Raw genomic sequence first — 22456 nt, forward strand, 5'->3', positions numbered from 1 at the left:
CCTTAGTCTTATTGGTAGGAACAGACCCAAAGCAGTTAATTAGGCAGTCTGGCGGGAGGCATTGGAGAAAACCGAAGATACAGTACAGAAAGGAAGGGATATTTATTAACAGTAGAGTTTTTATTTTTGGCAATAAAAAGCACACAAAAAAGATTAAATGCAAATACATTGTCATAAGTCATTGTTGGTCAGTAGTATTATCTTCTTTTTTAGTACCTATTTATAAGTTGAAGAAAGTAAAAACTTGCCTTTTTTATATCTTATGCCTGTTTGGAAAGGGAAGTAATTTGAAAAGAAAAATCTAAGTCACAAATAAAATGATACATAAAAACCCTACAAGGTAAGAGTTTACTATATGCTGATGCTCATATATTTATAATTATAAACTATTATAAATTGAATCCAAACTTTATGCTCTTTCCCAAAAGGAAAATAAAATAATGACTATGAAAAGGGAATGGATGTCAAGTCCTAAAGAATGTTACATAATACAAATTGTAAAACCACAATGGAGTAATACAAAATTATGATCTTCATGAGATAAGATGAGTGTGTATTCAACCAAAGAGCTGCATAATTGCAAAGTAGAGTCTGAAGCAGCTGGATTAAATAATGGGAGTTCTTTAAAAAAGAATTATTTTTAGAAAACATAGCTTTCTAAAACTTTCGCAAAAGATACTATAGTCTACATAATTTTACATATGTATTTAAAAATCTAAATTAAGCAAAGTTGACCCAGGAAAGTTTGAAATTTAGCTCTTTGAAATAAAATTTAGAAGAGAGTCTTTCCATAGGCTTCAAACATATGGGATGGGAGGGCTTCCAGACAGATGAAGCAGCTTAAATATTTCTGAGTATTGATATCACTATTTCAAAGTCTCAGTCACTGCTGGCCATAGTGGGTGTGTGTGCCAGAATTCCCAACCTCCTGCCAGCCTCAGGGGTAAGCTCACACAGGAGTCCTCCTTGCAAGAACACTGGAAACCTCAACCAGCCACCATAAAGTTCTGTAAATATTAGGGGAAATTTTTCTTTTTGCAAAAGAACCAGTAATTTTCAGTAACATGCTTTAGAACATTGCTTTCTTTACTCTTTGGTATGTGTAGACATAGTACCAATAGTTTCAATCTGTTCCCTTGCTCCTTTATGAAAATAGCTTGTCTGAGAAGACTTTTTTCTTTTAGAAATTATGACTATTCCAGTTCATAATTTGAGATCATATAATCTCTAAGGGAGCTCTTACATTAGCACTTTAATCAGAAAATGTTTCTACTGAACAAAGTTTTGTTATTAATATGCAAATGAATGCTGTAAGGCAGATGACACTTTTCCCCAAACCACATTCAATTAACATAACCAATAACTGTAGGTGCTCCTAGTGTAATCAGAATTAGTGTTTTACATGACAGATTTTTTAACACTTCCTCTTTTTGAAAATAAAGACTATGAAGCTATCATTTACTATTATGATGCAAGTGCAAAACATATAGGTTGAAAAAATGGGAAAACATCCAAAGATGACATAAATATAACAATGATATAAATACACCTTATTCAGATTTCAGAATTGTTTGCCGAAATAGAGAATCCCATGATCACCTTAAAGAAGGCATTTGGCATTAAAATTAACAATTGTGCAATGGTAAGATATGTATACATATAATACCTTAATAAAATAAATAAATAAAATTAGCAATTGTACCTGTCTGTTACATTAGGATTATGTAATCAAGTGCTCTGTTACCTACAAGTGAAATCTAACAACAACAAAAAAGAAATCAGAACAGATCATGTAATAAATTGCTCAAACTCTTTAAGTACCACCTAAAGCAAGTTTTTATAGTTGAAATATTTTAAGAAATTAAAGTAAACAATTGAGAATTAATTTGAAAACATTATCTGCAGCCTTTTAATATTAAGTGGAAAATGAGTTATTTTGCCCCTAAGCATATTACTGATCAGTGTTTCTTGACTAAAGACTTATCTACCTGCCATCAGGCAGGTCAAAATCAATATGGAACAAAACCCTGAAGTCTCTTGTTTTACTTTCTATGTGTCAGGAAATAATTTTATGAAATTTATTTACTCAACAACCACTTATTTGTTACCTGTTATATAGTCACTGCTGTAGCTATAATGTAAAAAAAAAAAATATCTTCATTACTTAAACACAGCTCTTTTATATATTGGATATCATTTTAAAGAATCAAATTTATATTTTATAATACACATTGCTATTGTCATGGATGTAAAAATGCAGCTTTGTAGGGATTTTTACTAATTGTTTTGAATTACTCCATGTTATTTCACATGACTTTTTTGGAGCATTCAAGCATATCCGTTTCTAACTGAATTGTAAAGATCTGTGTGTGTCAGCATATTTGCCAGTGTACTTAGTATTTTCTGAGTAGTGTTGACTTTGATAATGGTCTCCTGGGAGAAAGGCTGGTATCACATTTCCCTGTTCCAACACTTAGTTTCAATGTGAATTTAAATCATACAAAAACAAAAAATTACTTGACTGAACATTTCTGGTGCTCATAGTCAGCACTTATGTAATTAGCATTAAATGGATCAGAGTAGCTCCTCTCTCGTCAAAACCAAAGATTTCACATTCATTTGGGTTTCAATATATTTCTTACTGCAAACATTAATTTGGGGGAAGCCTGTTCAAAACATAATGTAGAGTACAGACATTTAAAACAGAAAGTTGATCCCTTAATGAAATGTAGCACTCTCTACACTCAATACACTCAGAACCTAAAATATATAATTTTAACTGTATAACACTCAGCCTAAGCCTTTGCATCTGCTTTTTGTGTTTTATTAGAGTATTATTTTTGCCACTCACATCACTGACATCTAATATGCTGCCATCCAACAACAGGTAAGCAACATAACTTTTAACAGCTCCTGTTGGCATGCCACTATTTGTTGTAATTGCTTTTAGAGGAGTACCACATTCTCTTAAAACACTACTCTGTACTCTTTATGTGCACATATTATTTTGAACACTAGTAAAAGTTTGAGGAGTATTTACTTTTAAATTAGAAGGAATTAGAGGCTAAAGAAGGATAAAAACCTAGGGATATGAGACACACAGTCCTATAACCACAGATTTGGTTGTTTTGGCTTTTTGGGGGGTGAGGGTGAAGATGATGATGGCATTGGTGATTTTCTCAGTAAAATTAAGTAAAATGTAAAAGAAAAAGCAAACAAAGAAACCCTTGCTAGAATACTTCTTATCTAAAACCTACCACTCTATATTCCAGTCTTAAACCTAATCACATATGTCTTTATCTTACCACTAGAGGCCTGGTGCATGAATTCATGCACAGGTGGAGTCTGGCCGGCCGCAGTGCCTGTGAGTCACAGCTACTGGTCGTTTCTATCCTTCCACTTGTTCCGGCTGTAACGGTCACTTGGCTTTATATACACAGATGATGTCAGCAATCAGTATATTGAATGGAAACCTTTTAGTTTTTATTTTAATGAACCTCAAAGTGGCATTTGACTCTTGTTTACTTGCTTTCTTTTTGAAACACACTCCTCACGTGGCTCCATGACGCCACCATTCCCTGGCTTTTCTTTTATCTTCCGCTCCCCTTCTTCTGACACTCTGCAGACTGACCTTCCTCCACCTGGGCCTTTCATGAAGACCTCCCTCATGAATGTTTCTCAGTGTTCTCCTTTGGGAATTTCATCTACTCAGCATTTTTATCTTCAGGAAATATCTTCCTCTAAGATTCTAATCTTAAAATCAAACTCTCTGATTATTTACTCCTTTTTTGGAAATGTCATAAGCACTTTCAGTTTTATATTTCCAAAACAGAACTTTTTATCATGATTCAGGCCTTTAAATTTATCCCTTTTCTTCTGCTTCCTTTCCAATGAATGGCATCATCATATGTTCAAAGCTGTCATTTCAGAAACCTTACTGTTCACTAAATTTCTCTCACTCTACCCCTGTAATCAAAATATCATCAACTTTTGTTGATTGTCTCTGTTAAATATCTTCCAAATTCATACACTTTTATTTTTCACTATCTCATCATCCAAGTCCAAAGAACAATGGTTTCTCATGAAGAATGCTACAGAGTCCCAGATAGATGATAGATAAATCTCATTTTTCCATATTGAATGAAAATTCTTTTTAAAAAAATATTTTAAAAGATGTTTTTTTAAAAATATATTTTACTGATTTTTTACAGAGCGGGAGGGAGAGGGATAGAGAGTTAGAAACATCGATGAGAGAGAAACATCGGTCAGCTGCCTCCTGCACACTCCCTACTGGGAATGTACACACAACCAAGGTACATGCCCTTGACTGGAATCAAACCTGGGATCCTTGAGTCCGAAGGCCAATGCTCTATCCACTGAGCCAAACCAGTTAGGTCTTAAAAGGTATTTTTATTATGCTTCTTTTCTCTCTCTAACTCCCTTCTCCCCACCCTCTCTTTCTCTTGCACACACACACACACACACACACACAGACACACACACACACACACACACAACTTTTTCCCATATTGTGGTACATTAGGTTAATATGCATAATTTTTACTGCTTCTCTTTTCCCAGTACAAGAGTATATTTCCCTACCCCTTGATCTTATATCCAGCCATATGACTTGCTTTGGTCAATAGTTGAAGTTGGAAGTGAAAGGGATCCAGTTCCAAGCCCAGGTCCTAGTGATTTTCACCTGTCTTCTAGTGCCTCCACCATCACTAAAAAAATCTTATCTGGCCTAATTTATATTCCAAATGAGAATAAGAGACATGAAGAGAAGATTTAACTTAGCTCACCCCCCCAAAAAAAAAACAAAAAAAAAACCCCACATAGTTTTATCAGGTAAATAATCTTAGCATTATTTGCTGCTGAGATTGGTGCATTTGCTAATACTGTAGAATTATTGAAGCCATTGCTAAGTGATATTTATGGTTTCTTATTGTTCTAAATATGAAGTAAAATATCTTGAATATGGTCAAAAAAGATCTGGTGTAGTTAGTCTTTGTATGCATGTTCATTCTAATTTTACACCAAGCTCCCTCTAATTCTCTGTGCCCAGTCACAGTGGCCTTCTTCCAGGTCTGTGAAGTCATCAATAATTCCTCATATGACAGGGACTTACACCTTATGTCTCTTCTTTCTTTACTTAGTTCCTTCTCATCCTTTAGACTGTCAGCTGAAGCACCACTACTTTAGGATTAGCTTGAAATAATTACTATTCTACATTTGTTTGTGTGATTTTGCAAATTGGTTTCCACCATTAGACTTTAATAATAATAGGGCTATTTAAATGTTAAATGAAGGAATTAATGAAAGAGTTGATCCAAGCCTGATGTGATTTGACTTTCAAGTGTCCTAGTAATTACAATTTTTGACATTTGCTAGTCCAATAATACATACACAGTAGTTTTTTTTTGTTTTGTTTTGTTTGTGTGTGTATGTGTATGTGTGTGTGTGTGTTTGTTTTTAATCCTTACCCAAGACACGGCCAGGCCATTGTGGCTCAGTGGTTAGGCATCAATCTACAAACCAGGAGGTCATGGTTCAACTCCAGGTCAGGGCACATTCCTAGGTTGTGGGTTTGATCTTCAGTGTGGGATATGTAGGAGGCAGCCTATCAATGATTCTCTCTTATCATTGATGTTTCTATCTTTCTCTCCCTCTCCCTTCCTCTCTGAAATAAATTAAAAGTTATATTAAAAATAATAATAATAAAATAAATATAAAAAATTTCTTACTTGAGGATATGTTTTTATTGATTTTTAGAGAGAGAGGAAGGGAGAAAGAGAAATATCAATTAGTGACCTCCCATATGCAACCTGACCAGGGATTGAACCTGCTACCTGGGTATCTGCTCCAACCAACTGAGCCACCAGGCCAAGGCAAGTAATTTTTGAAAATAGTTATGTGTATATTAAACAAATTGTAAGCAATATAAAACAAATTTGGTATATACATTTAGTTATCTTTTTCTCATCATAAGTCCAAGCAAGTAAAAATTATACATTTATCAGCTTCACTTTGATACAATAAATTAGTCAGATTGAGTATCCATTCATCCCCTTGCTCTGTGATTTCTTGGTATTTTCCCATGAGATATTTTTCTTTTTATCAATAAAAACACTAACTTCATCTTCAGCATCAACTTAAGCCTCTAATATTTTTGTTTACATAATAACAGATATGAGTTACACATTTATAGCTTTATTTCCAGCTTCTAGCCTAGGAAGATAAATAATCTCTTATATTACTGAACTAAACTTAAAATGGTTCTCCACACAAGAATAGCATATTTATGATTTAGAATCCTGGTGCATAATTATTTCATACTTAGGATATGATCAATATTTTAAACTACTTTTGGGATGTTATCGGGAGCCTGAAAAACCCAGGGAATCTACAGCTACGGCACCCACCGAACAGCTGCGAACCCGAGAACACCGGCTCCCAAGTGGCACAAGCACGCAGATTCAGAGGAGCTCTACACTCCACCATGGAAAGGAGAGAGAGAACTACATAACCAGACACCTGGAGAAGAGAGACCATGGGGAGACAAAGAAACAACTCACATATGGAAGAAAAGCAGGCATCACCAGAAAAGGAAGTAAATGAAATGGAGGCAAGCAACCTGTAAGAGAAAGAATTCAGAGAAATGGTCATTAGGTGGATGAAAAGAATGGAAGACAAATTCAACAATATGTGTAAGAACCAAGAGGAAATGAAGAAGAACCAAAAAGAAATGAAAAATGACATCGCTGCTGTAAAGAACTCAATAGAAAGCATCAAGAGTAGACTAGAAGAAGCAGAGGACCACATCAGTGAGCTAGAAGACAAGGTAGGAAAAAATACCCAAGTAGAGCAACTTATAGAAAAAAAAAATTAAAAAGCAAGAGGAGAGCCTAAGGGAACTTTGGGACAACAAAAAACAAAACAACATCCGCATAATAGGGGTGCCAGAAGGAAAGGAAACTGAGCAAGGAATAGAAAACCTGTTTGAAGAAATAATGACAGAAAACTTCCCTGATATAGGGAAGAAAAAACCCACACAAATCCAAGAAGCTCACAGAGTCCCAAGCAAAATGAACCCCAAAAGACCAACACCAAGGCACATTATAATTAAATTGGCAAACACCAACAACAAAGTAAGAATCTTAAAAGCGGCCAGAGAGAGACAGAAAGTTACCTACAAAGGATCCCTAGTGACTGATTTCTCAACAGAAACACATCAGGCCAGAAGGGAATGGAATGAAATATACAAAGTCATGCAAAGGAAGGGTCTGAATCCAAGAATACTGTACCCAGCAAGGCTATCAATCAAAATTGAAAGTGAAATCAGGAGCTTCACAGACAAAAAAGGACTAAGGGAATTTATCACCATCAAACCAGCAATGCAAGAAATGCTAAAGGGTCTGCTGTAAAAAAAAGAAATAGGAAGTGAAGAAGGAACACAGAGATAAAGAATAAAAATGGCAACAAACAAGTACCTATCAATAATAACTTTAAATGTAAATGGATTACATGCCCCAATCAAAAGACATAGGGTAAGGGATTGGATAAGAAAACATTACCCATATATCTGCTGTCTACAAGAAACCCACCTCAGAAAAAAAGATGCACAGAGACTGGGGGTGAAGGGATGGAAAAAGGTTTTTCAGGCAAATGGAAATGAAAAAAAAAGTGGGGGTAGCAATACTTATATCTGACAAATTAGATCTCAAAGTGAAGGACATAAAAAGAGATAAGGAAGGTCACTTCATAATACTAAAGGGAGCAATCCAACAAAAAGAAATAACTCTGGTAAACATATATGCACCCAATACAGGAGCACCGAAATACATAAAAAAAAAAAACTCCTGGAAGATATCAAGGGAGAGATTGACAGCAATACAATCATAGTAGGAGACTTTAATACCCCACTATCACCATTGGACAAATCCTCTAAACAAACAAACAAAAAAAAACAGCAAAGAAACATCAATCCTAAATGACTCACTAGACCAGATGGAATTAATTGACATCTTCAGAACATTTCACCCCAAAGCCACAGAATATACATTCTTCTCAAGTGTACATGGGTCATTTTCAAATGTTTTAAACTACTTTTAACCCAGTCTCTTGTTCATACATTGTCAGAGTGCAGATATGTCTCCCTAATTATATTTTAAGCTCACCCCTCTTCTATTATAAAATATAACATAGTTTTAAATGTATAACAAATAATTTATGTTTGTTGACACTTTAAAACATATTAGTTATAAGAAACTCCCTTTTCCATACATACCATGTTGGGTCCAGGACAAAAAGAGGGGATGATCATCATTGCTTCTTTCTACTCTAGAAAATCATACTGCCACATTTAAAAATATCTCCTTATTTAAAGTCCATATCATGATTTTACATCTCCTCTTCCATTGTTGTCACAGTCATCCTTCACTCTTCCACACACCCCACTTTTCTAATAATATTTTTGTCTATTGTTCACCATTTCCCCCTTTACCCAAATTCTTGTTAACATTCTGAGATATTATATCAATTATTCAACATTCTTATCTCACAGATGCTTATCCTTTTAAAGCCAATGAGCTTTATTTCCATCACAGCAGGAACCCACCAATTCAGGTTTATTTTGGGCAATTCCAGAATATTTCTATAGCAAAATTGGTAATACCACTCTCTGGTATTTTTATCCATCAATAATTTCAGTTGCTGTCATTCTTCCATCAAACTTTCATTGTTTCCTCATCTGTCTTCTATTTCATGTATATGTTTCTAACTATCACAGCCTATAATCCCTCCCAGTTCTATAATCCTTTCTATTAATCTTAATCACTTTGATCCACTGTTCCAATATTCACTCCCCAGCATACTGGATACTCAACTCCTTAAATCATGTTGTTATTTTTTATTTGTTTGTTTGTTTCTACCTTGCTAGTTTAAATCCCTGGGTAACTTCAAATATCTCTGTGTCAACTATTACTTCTGGGATGCTATCATTGACAAAAATAATGAAACCAGTGTTCTTTCCATCCCAACCTTGTTGTCTGGAAGTGCTTGGCATGACCAAAGAATGCTGAGGATATGATATTATAAATAAGTGTTTAAGAATGAATAAAGAGAAATTGTCAAATACTCCAAATTTGATCAAAGAGATTGAATCTTAGACTTTAGATAACAGATAATATTTGAAGTTATTAGAAAAAGGAAATGGTATTGCTCAATCTGTTCCAAAGATTAAAAAGTATATATGTACATAATATAAAATCAATGGTATAGAGCCGTTGTCAGCAAACTGCAGCTCTCAAGCCACATGCGGTTCTTTGGCCGCTTGGATGTGGCTCTTCCACAAAATACCACGGCCGGGGTGAGTCTATTTTGAAGAAGTGGCATTAGAAGAAGTTAAAGTTTAAAAAATTTGGCTCTCAAAAGAAATTTCAATTGTTGTACTGTTGATATTTGGCTCTGTTGACTAATGAGTTTGCCGACCACTAGTATAGAGGAAATAAAGGTGGTAAAAATAGACTTTCTGTTGGCTAGAAGCTAAATATTTTTAAGGACTACATTAAAAGTATTCCTTAGTTGTAGTTCTGGAACTCAGCTATTTAGGATAATTATCTATGATTCTTTAAAAATGCTGAAACCAAGGTTCCATCCTTGAGTTATAATTCTCTAGATCTGTAGTGAGAATGAAAAACCTACATTTTTCACAAGTACCACTAATCACTGTGATATATGTACAGGTGTGAGAATCATTACCTTATAAAAAGCAAAATTTGGGTCACTGTTATCCTTCAATATATAGAGTTGTACTTCTTTTCCCCCTGCTTTTGTCATAAGCAGTCATTTTAGAAGAACTTTCACAGCTAAGAGCATTTTCTTATTTATTCTGTTGGTTGAAAAAGCAGTCCTCTGTGGGTCACATTTCCCTCAGTCAAAGATGCCCTGCATTGTCTTGCTGTCAATCATTCTTTCAGTAGTAATCGCCCATCAATTTCCCCTCTCCTGTCAAGAGATTTTATGGCATCTAAGATTTATGTAACAGGAACTGCTTTACAGAGCAAGGCATCAGCTTTGAACACTGTTTACAGGACTGGGATCTATCTCAATGCCATGTGAGCAATGATAACCCTGAAAGCTGTTGAGAAATAGTTTGAACAGCTTGAGGTTTAATGGCAATTCTCCCCAGCAATCATCAGACAAACTCAGCATGTTGGATTTATTTTGCCAAAAGGGTGAAAAAATAAACACTTCTAAGTTCAAGAGAATTTAGTTTATAATTCAAAATTTAATAACTATTATTCTATCAATTAATAAATGAAGATATTTCTATGCATATGACATGAATAATAAAATAAAACATTTTTAATAATTAAAATCTGACCTTATTGCTTAAATAAAAATATGCAATCACCTTTGCAATAGCATTTTAAACTTGGCCTCAAATAAATTGAGTCTGACTCTAATATTTTTAGACACTAATGATTTGAAAAAAAAAATGTACTTAGACCCCAAAAGCAAGTTTAATTTAATCAGAAATGGCTTTCTGGTGCTCCCATCTACAAAATTAAAAGTCTTGGTTTGGTCATCTTTGCCCCAGTAAAACCAACAACTCTCCCTATTTCCTTCCTCTCAATTACTCAATAAATAATAAAGGAGATATTCATGTTATTTTATACCCAAAGAAAACAAAGACACTCATATTAGAACTGTATAATTTACAAGGTGAGAGAATTAGGAAAAAAAAGTATATCCTCAATTGCTTTAAATTCATCTTCACATAACAAAATTTTGTGACATTCTCTTATTAATCCCACCCTGGGGCTTTACTCACCTGATCTTGTCTTGATAATTATTTTAATAGCGCCATCATAGGCTAAAACATAAACAATATCAATTAACAAAAACTAGTAAACAATACCAATTAATACAATATTTATGGAGCTATTTTTTGCAAAGAGTTATTGCAATGTAGTTTTTAACGTAGTATTTCAATTTGTATTGCTATGCTTTACAAGTCCGGTTTATAGGTCTTTGGGAGGCCTGAGATGACTGGTAATCTAACTACTCACTTGAATTATAATATGTCACTGTATCAAAACAATGATCATGTGATCCATACTTAGAGCAGAAGAAATGTTAGTCATTGCAACCATATCTCAATAACATTACAGGGCATCCAAGAGTATTGTCCAGAGAAATTATTATTAAAAATATCTGTCTTATTCTATTGTCTATACTTTGAAAATTACTGAGAGGCTCACCCTGCTACTTTGGTTGAACTCACTTTCCCATAGCTCTTTCCAATCTGTCCTCGAACTTATTGCTATGCCTTCTGCTATGCTGGAGTGGAGAGCAGTCCATCCTTCACCCTAGCCTTTTTCCTGTGATAATCTGACTGAGTTGCCTTTGTCCTTTCTACCTTTTTGCCTTTCCACAATCCTCATTGTGCAGGTCTGAAGAACCAGACTAGGTCAGAACCCCAATAAGCAAGAAGAGGAGAAAGACTGAGAAACATATTATTTTTTACCCTTCCTACAAAAAATGTGCATTACAGAAATAGTACATTCACTCACTAGTAAGTTGTAAACTTAAAATGCTGAGCACTCAACAAAAGGAAAGAATTGTTTTAAAAATATAAATATATTTGATAAGATTTAAAATATGTAAGTAAAAATGTAAGTAATATTATGATCATCTGTAGAGTACAATGTATTTTATATTATGAATTGCATGTATGTTCCCCAACACACACACACACACACACACACACACATATATATATATATATATATATATATATATATATACACACTTTTATTGGTTTATTTCCTATATAGGCAATCTCAAAACAGTTTGAATTTAAACAGAAGATATCTGATTGGTACATCTCAGTAATAATGGATCCACCAACTGCCTTTCTTATTTCATCAAAATGTTCTGAAATTCTTATATGGATTTAGCCTCTGTTATTTAGGAATAAAATCCAATAAGTTATTGAAAGAAAAGGGAAAGAAATGAGAGGAAGGAAAGAGAGGGAGAAGAAGAGAGGTGTCTTCTAATCACCTAAGAAATTCTACTGGGCAACAAGTTTATATTTTACCTAAAAGTTCAAAAAATGGATGGTACTTAAAGAAATGGCATTAAGTTTTGTTTGAAAATTTGAAAGAGAAAACAAAAGGTAGGACTAAGAATGTTAAGATTATTAACCATTTCCTGATGTTTCATATTATCTTTAAACTCCATTATTAAGTAAACAAATGAATCAATATGAAGTATGGAGATCCAATCCATTTTTTGTTTGTTTGTTTAGCAATACTCCTTGCTGGAAATGTGTAAATTTAAGAATTAAAGTTAGTCATTATGCAGGAGGAGGGGATATAAATGGAAAGGAGAAAAAAACATAAACAGCAATGATAGTCTAACACATGGCAACAATTGCAACTATAATTTTTATTTCATCAAGATAGTCTTCATCATATGTCTAAATAGCTTTGAGCCAAAGCCACAAAGATCATTTCAGAAAATGTCTTATAAAAATTTAAAATTATGTGATTATATTCTTATCCACTGATTTAGCCTTGGGTACCCAATCTGTCACTCCTTGAGCAAATTACTGGTATAGTTAATTAGCAATTCTGTCTTGAAGTGATCCTAAAGACTTGAAGAATCAGTAACATAACCTGTCATTTCTACTAACCTATTCTATAGGTGTTACTTCCTTTATTTTATATGAAGCTCTCCATAACCACATGCCTTGGGAAAGACTAATTAAAATCACTGAAGGAAATGTGATTAGCCAGATGAGGCAGAAAATAAATCTAGGGGGGAAATCATTTAATAGTTGTTACACTTTTTCATAAAATACTTTTCTTAGATGTTGAAAGAATATATTTTACCAGAAGTTATTAAGCAGAGGTAGTGTGACTTCCCCACTTTATTTTCATGTATAATAACATCTTTAATATTTTAAATAAAATATTTTAAATAAAATCTTGTATATTAAATATGAAAAAATCTAACTTCAGGTTTTATTCTAGATAATAGAATGTAAATGAAGAAGATGTACATCTGGTGGGCTGAGTAGCTTGCTTTATATCTTCTCAAGGTGATTATCAGAATTAATTCCAGGCTACAAAGATCCACAAGGTGGAAGAGTGTGCCCAGCCTGAGTGTGATGTCTATCTAATAGTCCTCAGGTCAAAATACATCTATTCCGTTTGTAAATACAACATAACCACTATTTCCAAATAGTGAATTCTAGCTCAGCAAGCTTCCTCAAAATGTATCTCTTTATGAAAGCTATAATCCAAGAAATAAAAAGCTGGACATCAAAACAAGTGATTCTCTTTTGTAATGATGTCCAAAACTAAATTATATAGTCAGCATTTATGTCTTACATATTTTCTGGAATCTGAAATTAAGTTTTTTTTCTTGTTTATAGGAAGGTGGATGGCATGTAGTGATTTTTAAAGTTATTACTATTATTTATAACTAAACTATGTTAGTGAAAGTATTTCTTCACCTACATACACACACACACACATACACACACACACACACACACACACACACACACACACCTACATATATTCAGATCCTGGAGCTTTTGTACCAGTTATTACTAGAGAGGAATCTCAAAACTGATCATGATCCAATTATTTTTCATTGTATATTATAGTTTAAATACAATTTATTCTGTTTATATAATCTAGTTTTTTCCCCCAAAGCAATTATTTTCAAACCACCCTCTTTTTATAGTATGGATTTAGTTATTTATTTTTCTCTTTAAGTATTTCAAACATTTTTAAAGTCTCCTGCAGATTGCTTTGTTAGCACGAGCCTTTCACTTGTTAATGGCTCTAGTGTGACTCACTCTTATGACTGTAATGTCATTTGGTAACTTGTAATTTTTGTGAATTCACTCTCAGGAACCAGCTTCTTGCACATTTCTACGCACATTGGCCCTGGACGGCCAAGGTGACCTTATGATGTGATTTTGCAGTTGTCCCTGCAATGACCTATGGAGCTCATTGATTCAGGACCAGCTTTTAGTTCATCTCCAGGCTAGGGGTGGCTGCATCAAATGAGTAGTACAAAGTTAACTTTTTGTTCTTTCTAAATGCATGCTCTCATTGCCAAATATTCTCAGGGACTCTCTTCCTACCCACAGTATAAAGTAAATCTGGCACGGTAGTTTATTACAATAAAAATTGTAATTGTTACTAACTCCCTTTTTAAACACAAAAGTGTCTCAGATTGGACAATGAATTATTGGGCCCCTTACAAACACAGGCCTATGGTCTTAACTTCCTGTATTATATTACTAGTAAAACTTCTTTTTAAAGAAGGGGTTCTCAAATACAGCATGCACTATTTTGTGTGTGTGTTTTCTTTGTTTTTAATTTATTGTCATTATGGAAAGTATTACAGCTTTCCCCTTTGTTTCCCCCCCCCCCCCCGATTATCCCCCTTTGCTCTGCACAGCATGCACTTTGTTGAAACACAGATCTCTGGGCTCCATTTCTAGAGTTCCGATACAGAAGATCCCTAGTAAAGTTCAAGAATGTGCATTTCACAAATTCCCATATTGATGGAAACTTAAGAATGTTGATGCTTGCGGTCTAGGACCACATTTTGAGAACAAGTGACGTAAGTAGTGTGTGTGTGTGTGTGTGTGTGTGTGTGTGTGTGTGTGATTCAGATATACATATGGACCTTTGATCCTTCTTAGGTAAGAAAATTTTCTGTCTGCGGGGACCAGAGATACTTCTTTGTCATCACTGAAGTCTTCCTCCTCCTCCTCTTCCTTGTCTTGTGGCTGCTGGTTTTGACACATTAGATATTAGCTTATTTATTTATTTTTCTTTTTACTCTTGTTCAATTTTTACTGGAACCCAGGTGCAGAGGAACGAATTAATCGTAGACCTCACTTCATAGAGTATTGCTGTGACTGGTTATTCATGGCCTTTATTTTATTCCCCCCTCACATCCCTACTTCCATTTCCTGTACAAGATAGAAAACTATTCTGTTTGATATATAGGCTTTAAAATTCATATTTTCTTAAATCCCTACCTATAATTACAATGTATATTATTATATACTAGAGGCCCGGTGCATGGATTCATGCACCAATGGGTTCCCTCAGCCTGGCCTGCAGGGATGGAGCCAAAACCAGCTCTCTGACATCCCCCGAGGGGTCCCCAATTGTGAGAGGGTGGTTCTCAGTTGACGCACCCCAGAATCAGGCTCCCTCCTTTCTGATTCCTGGTGCCTCACCTGAGAACTGCAGCTGCCAAGTCACCTCAGCTCAGCAGCTCCTGCATTGAACGTCCGCCCCCGGTGGTCATTGCAAGTCATAGCTACCAGCCAGTCAGCCAGTCAGCTGGTCGCTTAGGCTTTTATATATATATAGATGTAAATGTGTGTGTGTGTGTATATACATACACATATATATGTATATATATTAGTTTCTCTCTCTCTCTCCCTTACCTCCCCTCTCCCAAGGCTATGAAATTTTTTCCTTTATTTATATTTTTCAGAAAGATTTTTACTATATGGAATTATCAGTCTGGAAATTATAGAAAAATTCACCTGTAAAACTAGTTAGGCATGGTGTTTTTTTAAAGTGGCAAGAGTATGTGACAAAGGTCTTCAATGACCTTTCAATTCTCTGAATATTTAATGGTTTTCTAAATCAAATATAAATTTTGAAAAATTATATTCTTTAATAAATATGTCTATTTTATTTGGTAATTACTCTATACATGTTCATACAAATAAATTCATATATACCACTTTATATTTTTATCCCATATTTTTTGTCTTTGTTGTATCTGCAGTTATTTTTCTATTTGCTTTCATATTTCTCATTTTTTCTCCCTCCTCTTTGGGTCTGTTTTCAAAAACTGTATCTACTTCATTTGATGTTTGTTAATACTGTTCATTGGTGAGTTTTTGTTGTTTTTCTGTTTCTTTAAAATCCAATTATTAAAATCTTTCTACTTTTTTTGGTATTTGCTTTCTTTATATTTTTCTACCTTTTTGTATTGGGTCTAATTAAAGCTATACACTATTCTGTAAGTAACAGTTAAGTGATATTCACAAATCTTGGCATATAATATTTTCATTATTTTGAAGTTTCCATACAAATTTCTTTTTAACACAAAATATACTTAAGAATACTTTGTTTTATTATAGACACTAGAGGCCTGGTGCACAAAGTTTGTGCACGGGTAGGGTCCCTAGGCCTGGCTGGAGATCAGGGCCGATCGGGGCCTTCCAGCTGCCGGCCAGGGCCTTTCTTCCTCCAGCTGCTGGCTGTCGGCCAGGGCTTTTCTTAGTTCCACGCTGCCCCCTGGTGGTCAGCGCATGTCATAGCGAACAGTAGAACTCTTGGTCAGTCAAACTCCTGGTTGGTCGAACTCCCAGGGGACAATTTGCATATTAGCCTTTTATTATATTGGATACTACATGTAATTGATTACCAATCCCATTTCACTCTTTAAATAGAGTTTATATTTAGAGCACTTTTACATTTACAAGAATATCGAGCAGAAAGTACCTAGAGTTCTCATATACCCCCCACTACTTTTCCACAAGTTTTTCCTATATCTTGCAGTAGTGTAGTATATTCATTACAATCGATGAGCCAATATGGATACATTTTAATTAACTAATAAAACCTAGTTTACATTAAGGTTCATTCTCTGCATGGTACATGGGTTCTATGGGTTTTGACACGTATGTAATGACTTATAGTCACCGATACAGTATCACACAGCATAGTATTTAGTGTTCTAAAAATCCATTGTGTCCCATCTATTCATCCCACTCTCCCTCCACTGAGTTTTATTTGGAAAACCTAGTCTATGTAACATTGTTACCTTGTATATAAGAACATAATCAATTTTGTGTCCTCAGTGAAGAATGATTTGTAGCTGTGTGTTGTTTGTAACTATTGTGTTATTTAAATCTTCTACTTATTTTCTTATGTATTACTTGTTTGATCTTTAATATTTCTAGGATGGGCATTTTAAAATCTCGAACACTGATTTATCTCTATCCATAAGTCTTCTAATTGTTGCTTGTTCTGGCTAAATTAGTGCATCCATGCTCGTAATTGTTCAATCAATATATTTCCTCAGCATTCTTTTTTAGTACCCACTGTATGTCAATCACTCTTTTAGGCACTAGGTGCAGAGTATTGAATTAAAATCTGAAAAATATCTACTCTTGACAAGGTTTCATTCTTGCGGGTGCTGATGCCAAGGTAGAGAATAAATGAACATAACATATAGGATTTGAGATAGCAATTAGTGCTACAGAAAAAATACAGCAGGCAATAAGAACAAAGTTACAGGGATGGGAGAAAGACTTGTTTAAACAGTTCTGCTTTGATTAAGCATCTGACATAGATGATGGCGCAAGCAATATACACATTAGAGGAAAGTGCATTCAAGACCAACGGGCTGACCAATACAACAATTCTGATGCAATAGCTTATCTGTTAATCTACATGAATACTGTATATTCTTATTATTTCTTTTACCAGTTTATAACAGCTTCGTTCTTCATGATGTTGTTTACTTTATTTTTTTTTTTTTTTTTTTTTAAATTTCTTTATTGATTAAGGTGTCACATATTTGTCCTCATCCCCCCATTCCCATCCCACCCCTCTCCCCCCGCATGCCCCAATCCCCTGTTGAACTTAACCGTTGGATAGGCTTATATGCATGCATACAGGTCCCCTGGTTGAACTCTCCCCCTCCCCCCACCCTCCCCCTACCCTCCCCTATCCTCCCTCTGAGGCCCGATAGTCCGATCGATGCCTCCTTGCTTCTGGTTCTGTTCTTGTTCCTCAGTCTATGTTGTTCATCATTTCCCCTAGATGAGCGAGATCATATGTCACTAGATATATACTAATAAGAACTGAATGTGAGACGAGCAATAATAGTTATGCTGACAGGCAAATGAATCAATCTGTAGCGAGCTTCCCCCTGGACCAACAGTTCTTTTGAGACCCAATTTCAATGTCCAGTAGTTCCTTATGTGTACATGTCAGCACTGACCCCTCAGCTCTGGATGGTGGACAAATGGTGGTAATGGAGGTCCGACTCCCTCTGGTTTGGTCTCGGCCGAACCCAGGGGCACGGCGTCACCCGGACTAAGGGGCACGTGGCCTCACCCATACCCAAGGGGCGCGTGGTCTCACCCGGGCCTGGGACCCAGCCTCACCCGGATGGATCCAGGGGCGCACGGCCTCACCCGGACCCAGAATCTGGCTTCACCCGTACCCAGGGACGCTTGGCCTCTCCCAGACCCAGGGCTACTTGGGCTCACCCGGGCCTAGGTGCACGAGGCCTCATCCAGATCCAGGGACACATGGTCGCACCCGGACCCAGGGACGCTTGGCCTCTCCCAGACCCAGGGCCACTTGGGCTCACCCGGGCCTAGGTGCACGAGGCCTCACCCGGATCCAGGGACACATGGTCGCACCCGGACCCAGGGACGCTTGGCCTCTCCCAGACCCAGGGCCACTTGGGCTCACCCGGGCCTAGGTGCACGAGGCCTCACCCGGATCCAGGGACACATGGTCTCACCCGGACCCAGGGACGCTTGGCCTCTCCCAGACCCAGGGCCACTTGGGCTCACCCGGGCCTAGGTGCACGAGGCCTCACCCGGATCCAGGGACACATGGTCTCACCCGGACCCAGGGACGCTTGGCCTCTCCCAGACCCAGGGCCACTTGGGCTCACCCGGGCCTAGGTGCACGAGGCCTCACCCGGATCCAGGGACACATGGTCTCATCCGGATCCAGGGACGCTTGGCCTCTCCCAGACCCAGGGCCACTTGGGCTCACCCGGGCCTAGGTGCACGAGGCCTCACCCGGATCCAGGGACACATGGTCTCACCCGGACCCAGGGACGCTTGGCCTCTCCCAGACCCAGGGCCACTTGGGCTCACCCGGGCCTAGGTGCACGATGCCTCACCCGGATCCAGGGACACATGGTCTCACCCGGACCCAGGGACGCTTGGCCTCTCCCAGACCCAGGGCCACTTGGGCTCACCCGGGCCTAGGTGCACGAGGCCTCACCCGGATCCAGGGACACATGGTCTCACCCGGACCCAGGGACGCTTGGCCTCTCCCAGACCCAGGGCCACTTGGGCTCACCCGGGCCTAGGTGCACGAGGCCTCACCCGGATCCAGGGACACATGGTCTCACCCGGACCCAGGGACGCTTGGCCTCTCCCAGACCCAGGGCCACTTGGGCTCACCCGGGCCTAGGTGCACGAGGCCTCACCCGGATCCAGGGACACATGGTCTCACCCGGACCCAGGGACGCTTGGCCTCTCCCAGACCCAGGGCCACTTGGGCTCACCCGGGCCTAGGTGCACGAGGCCTCACCCGGATCCAGGGACACATGGTCTCACCCGGACCCAGGGACGCTTGGCCTCTCCCAGACCCAGGGCCACTTGGGCTCACCCGGGCCTAGGTGCACGAGGCCTCACCCGGATCCAGGGACACATGGTCTCACCCGGACCCAGGGACGCTTGGCCTCTCCCAGACCCAGGGCCACTTGGGCTCACCCGGGCCTAGGTGCACGAGGCCTCACCCGGATCCAGGGACACATGGTCTCACCCGGACCCAGGGACGCTTGGCCTCTCCCAGACCCAGGGCCACTTGGGCTCACCCGGGTCTAGGTGCACGTGTCCTCACCCGGATCCAGGGACACATGGTCTCACCCGGACCCAGGGACACTTGGCCTCTCAGACCCCGGGGCACGTGACCTCACCCATGCCTAGGTGCACGAGGTCTCACCTGGATCCAGGGACACACGGTCTCACCCGGACCCAGGGATGCCTGGCCTCCCCCAGACCCAGGGGCACGTGGCCTCACCCGGGCCTAGGCGCACGAGGCCTCACCCGGATCCAGGGACTCACGGTCTCACCCGGACCCAGGGACGCCTGGCCTCCCCCAGACCCAGGAGCACGCGGCCCCACCCGGGCCTAGGTGCACGAGGCCCCACCCGGATCCAGGGACACATGGTCTCGCCCGGACCTAGGGGTGCGTGGCCTCTCTCAGACCCAGGGGCACGTGGCCTCACCTGGACCTAGGTGCACGAAGCCACCCGGACCCAGGGGCGCGTTACCTCTCTCAGACCCCTGGTCGCGTGGTCTCACGCGGATCCAGGGGCTCACGGCCTCACCCGTACTCGGGACCCAGCCTTACCCGGATCCAGGGGCCCACGGCCTCACCCGGACCCAGGGTTCAGATTCGCCCGGACCCAGGGGCACATGGCCTCACCCGAACCCGGAATCCAGCTTCACCTGGACCCAGGGGCGCGTGGCCTCACCCAAACCCAGGGGCGTGAGGCCTCACCTAGACCCAGAGGCGTGTGACCACATCTGAGCCCAGAGGCTCGCAGGCTCGCCTGGACTTGGGTCTCAGCGGGGTTTCGTCTTCTTGATCCCAATTCCTGTTGGCCAATTCCCTCTCAGCAATTCCTTCGGTCATTTTCTCAGAGCTCCAGGGCGGCTGCCGCAGAACTCGTTGGGCGGCGGGCTCGGCAAGGCTCCGGTGTGCCCGGTGCCCGGCGGTGGGCTGGTCCGGTGTCGCTGCGTCGGCCCTTGGGTCTGCAACGGTGGCCAGTCGCTGAGCGTGCGCACCTGGCCACTTCGGGGCATTGAGATTCTTGAAGGACTCGGAGGTCAGCAAGCACGGAGTCTCCCTCCCCATGTCTCCCAGGGGCTCGTCTGTCCGTGCTCGGCAGCGAGTGGAGCCGTCCCCTCAGCCGGAGACCGCCGGGGGAACTGCGCCGAGCACGTTCCAGGCCACCATTGTGTCGCCTGAGCCATAGTTCTTAAAGTGTGGACTTTGGGTCACCGGCATCAGCATCATCCTGCGTACCCCTCTCTTTTATTCTAGTTGTAGAGCATCTGCTCAGCCAGCCCCCCGGTCTTTCTGGCTGGTGTCTGCTCTGCTCTCCCGTCGTAGTCTCAATATTGTTGTGGTAGGCAACGATCAGGCTGCCGCCCTATGTCTCCATCTTGGTCCTCCTTTGTACAGTTAAGTCTTGATTGTTGTTGGTGTCACTGGGAGGAATTGTCCTCCAGGCCAATTGGCCGTGAGGACCCTCTTTGTCTATATAGGAAGAGTTGCTGTGCAGGAGACATGTTTGTGGGCCGGGTCTTGATGCAGCAATGCCTTGGCGCTCACTGAGTCTGCCTCTAGAATGCCTCCCTTATGCAAGTGATTGAAATCTGGTGTCATCTCCCACCAACCACTAGATGCCCTCGTTTCTGGGTCTCCAATGTAGTGTGGGTCAGCCACTACCTGAGGCACTCAGCAGGAAAAAGCTTCTGCTCAGCTTGGCTGGGGCGGAGCTACAGGGTGGAGCCTACAACCTTGGCTTCCTGTCAGCCCCGCCCTATGAGGCTCCTGTGTCTGTGTCCCTCTGTATTCCTTGCAAACACCTCTGAGAGAAACGCGCCCTGGAGTTTCGCCCACTGCCAAACAGTCCAGTCCCTCCCCTAATGAATCTGGACTCCCAGATTCTCGCCTGGAACTGGGTTTCAGTGTAGTTGGAACTGGGTCTCAGCGCAGTCTGGCGTCCCTCTCTCCTTCCCAGCAGGGCCACCCAGTGGCGCAGGCAAAAGTCCGTCCTCTGCGCACCTTCCAGTGCACGCGTCTGGAGCCGCCGCTTCTCTGTGCCTCCGCCACCACAGCCCAAATTCATTCCCCCAGCGTGCGCCTGGCTTCCCAGGGTTTCGCCCGGAACTGGGGTTCAGTGCAGTCGGAACTGGGGTTCAGCACGGTCCTGAGCTTATGTCTCCTTCCCGCTAGGGCAGTTCAGTGGCGCAGGCAACAGTCCGTCCTTTGCGCCCCTTCCCGTGCGCGCCTCTGGAGCTCTGCCTTCCCCCGCTCCTCTGTGCCTGCGCCCCACAGCCCAGATTCATTCCCCCAGCCTGCGCCTGGCTTCCCAGGGTTTCGCCCGGAACTGGCGCTCAGTGCAGTTGGAGCCGGCGCTTAGCACACTCCGGAGCCTTTATCTCCTTCCTGCCAGTGAACGCCGGCCAGGCCGTCAGCCGCCCCTTCCTCTCCGGCTCCATCCTCCCCGCAGGCGCGCGTGCTCGTGTCTCCGCCAGTTTCTCCATACCTCAGGCTTTTACGGCTCCCCCGATTGTCCCCGTGGCCTTCTCCTTCCCCCCAGCTGTGGGCATTTCAGTCCGCCAGCTCTCCTGTGGTTCTGGGCGATGTCCGTTCTGACCTCTAGTTGTGCCTTTGAAATTGTTGTGCCCGGCTGCAGGTTAGGTGTTTCACCTATGCCGCCATCTTGGTTTCTCTGTTGTTTACTTTAAATTCTATTTTTTATATTATAATTTTTGCCTATGATTGGTAGTTTCTAGCTGTTTACTGAATATTCATGTTCTTCCCCTTTCTTATTGACA

This window comes from Eptesicus fuscus, chromosome 7 (assembly GCF_027574615.1).
Source record: "Eptesicus fuscus isolate TK198812 chromosome 7, DD_ASM_mEF_20220401, whole genome shotgun sequence".
NCBI classification, from domain to species: Eukaryota; Metazoa; Chordata; class Mammalia; order Chiroptera; family Vespertilionidae; genus Eptesicus; species Eptesicus fuscus.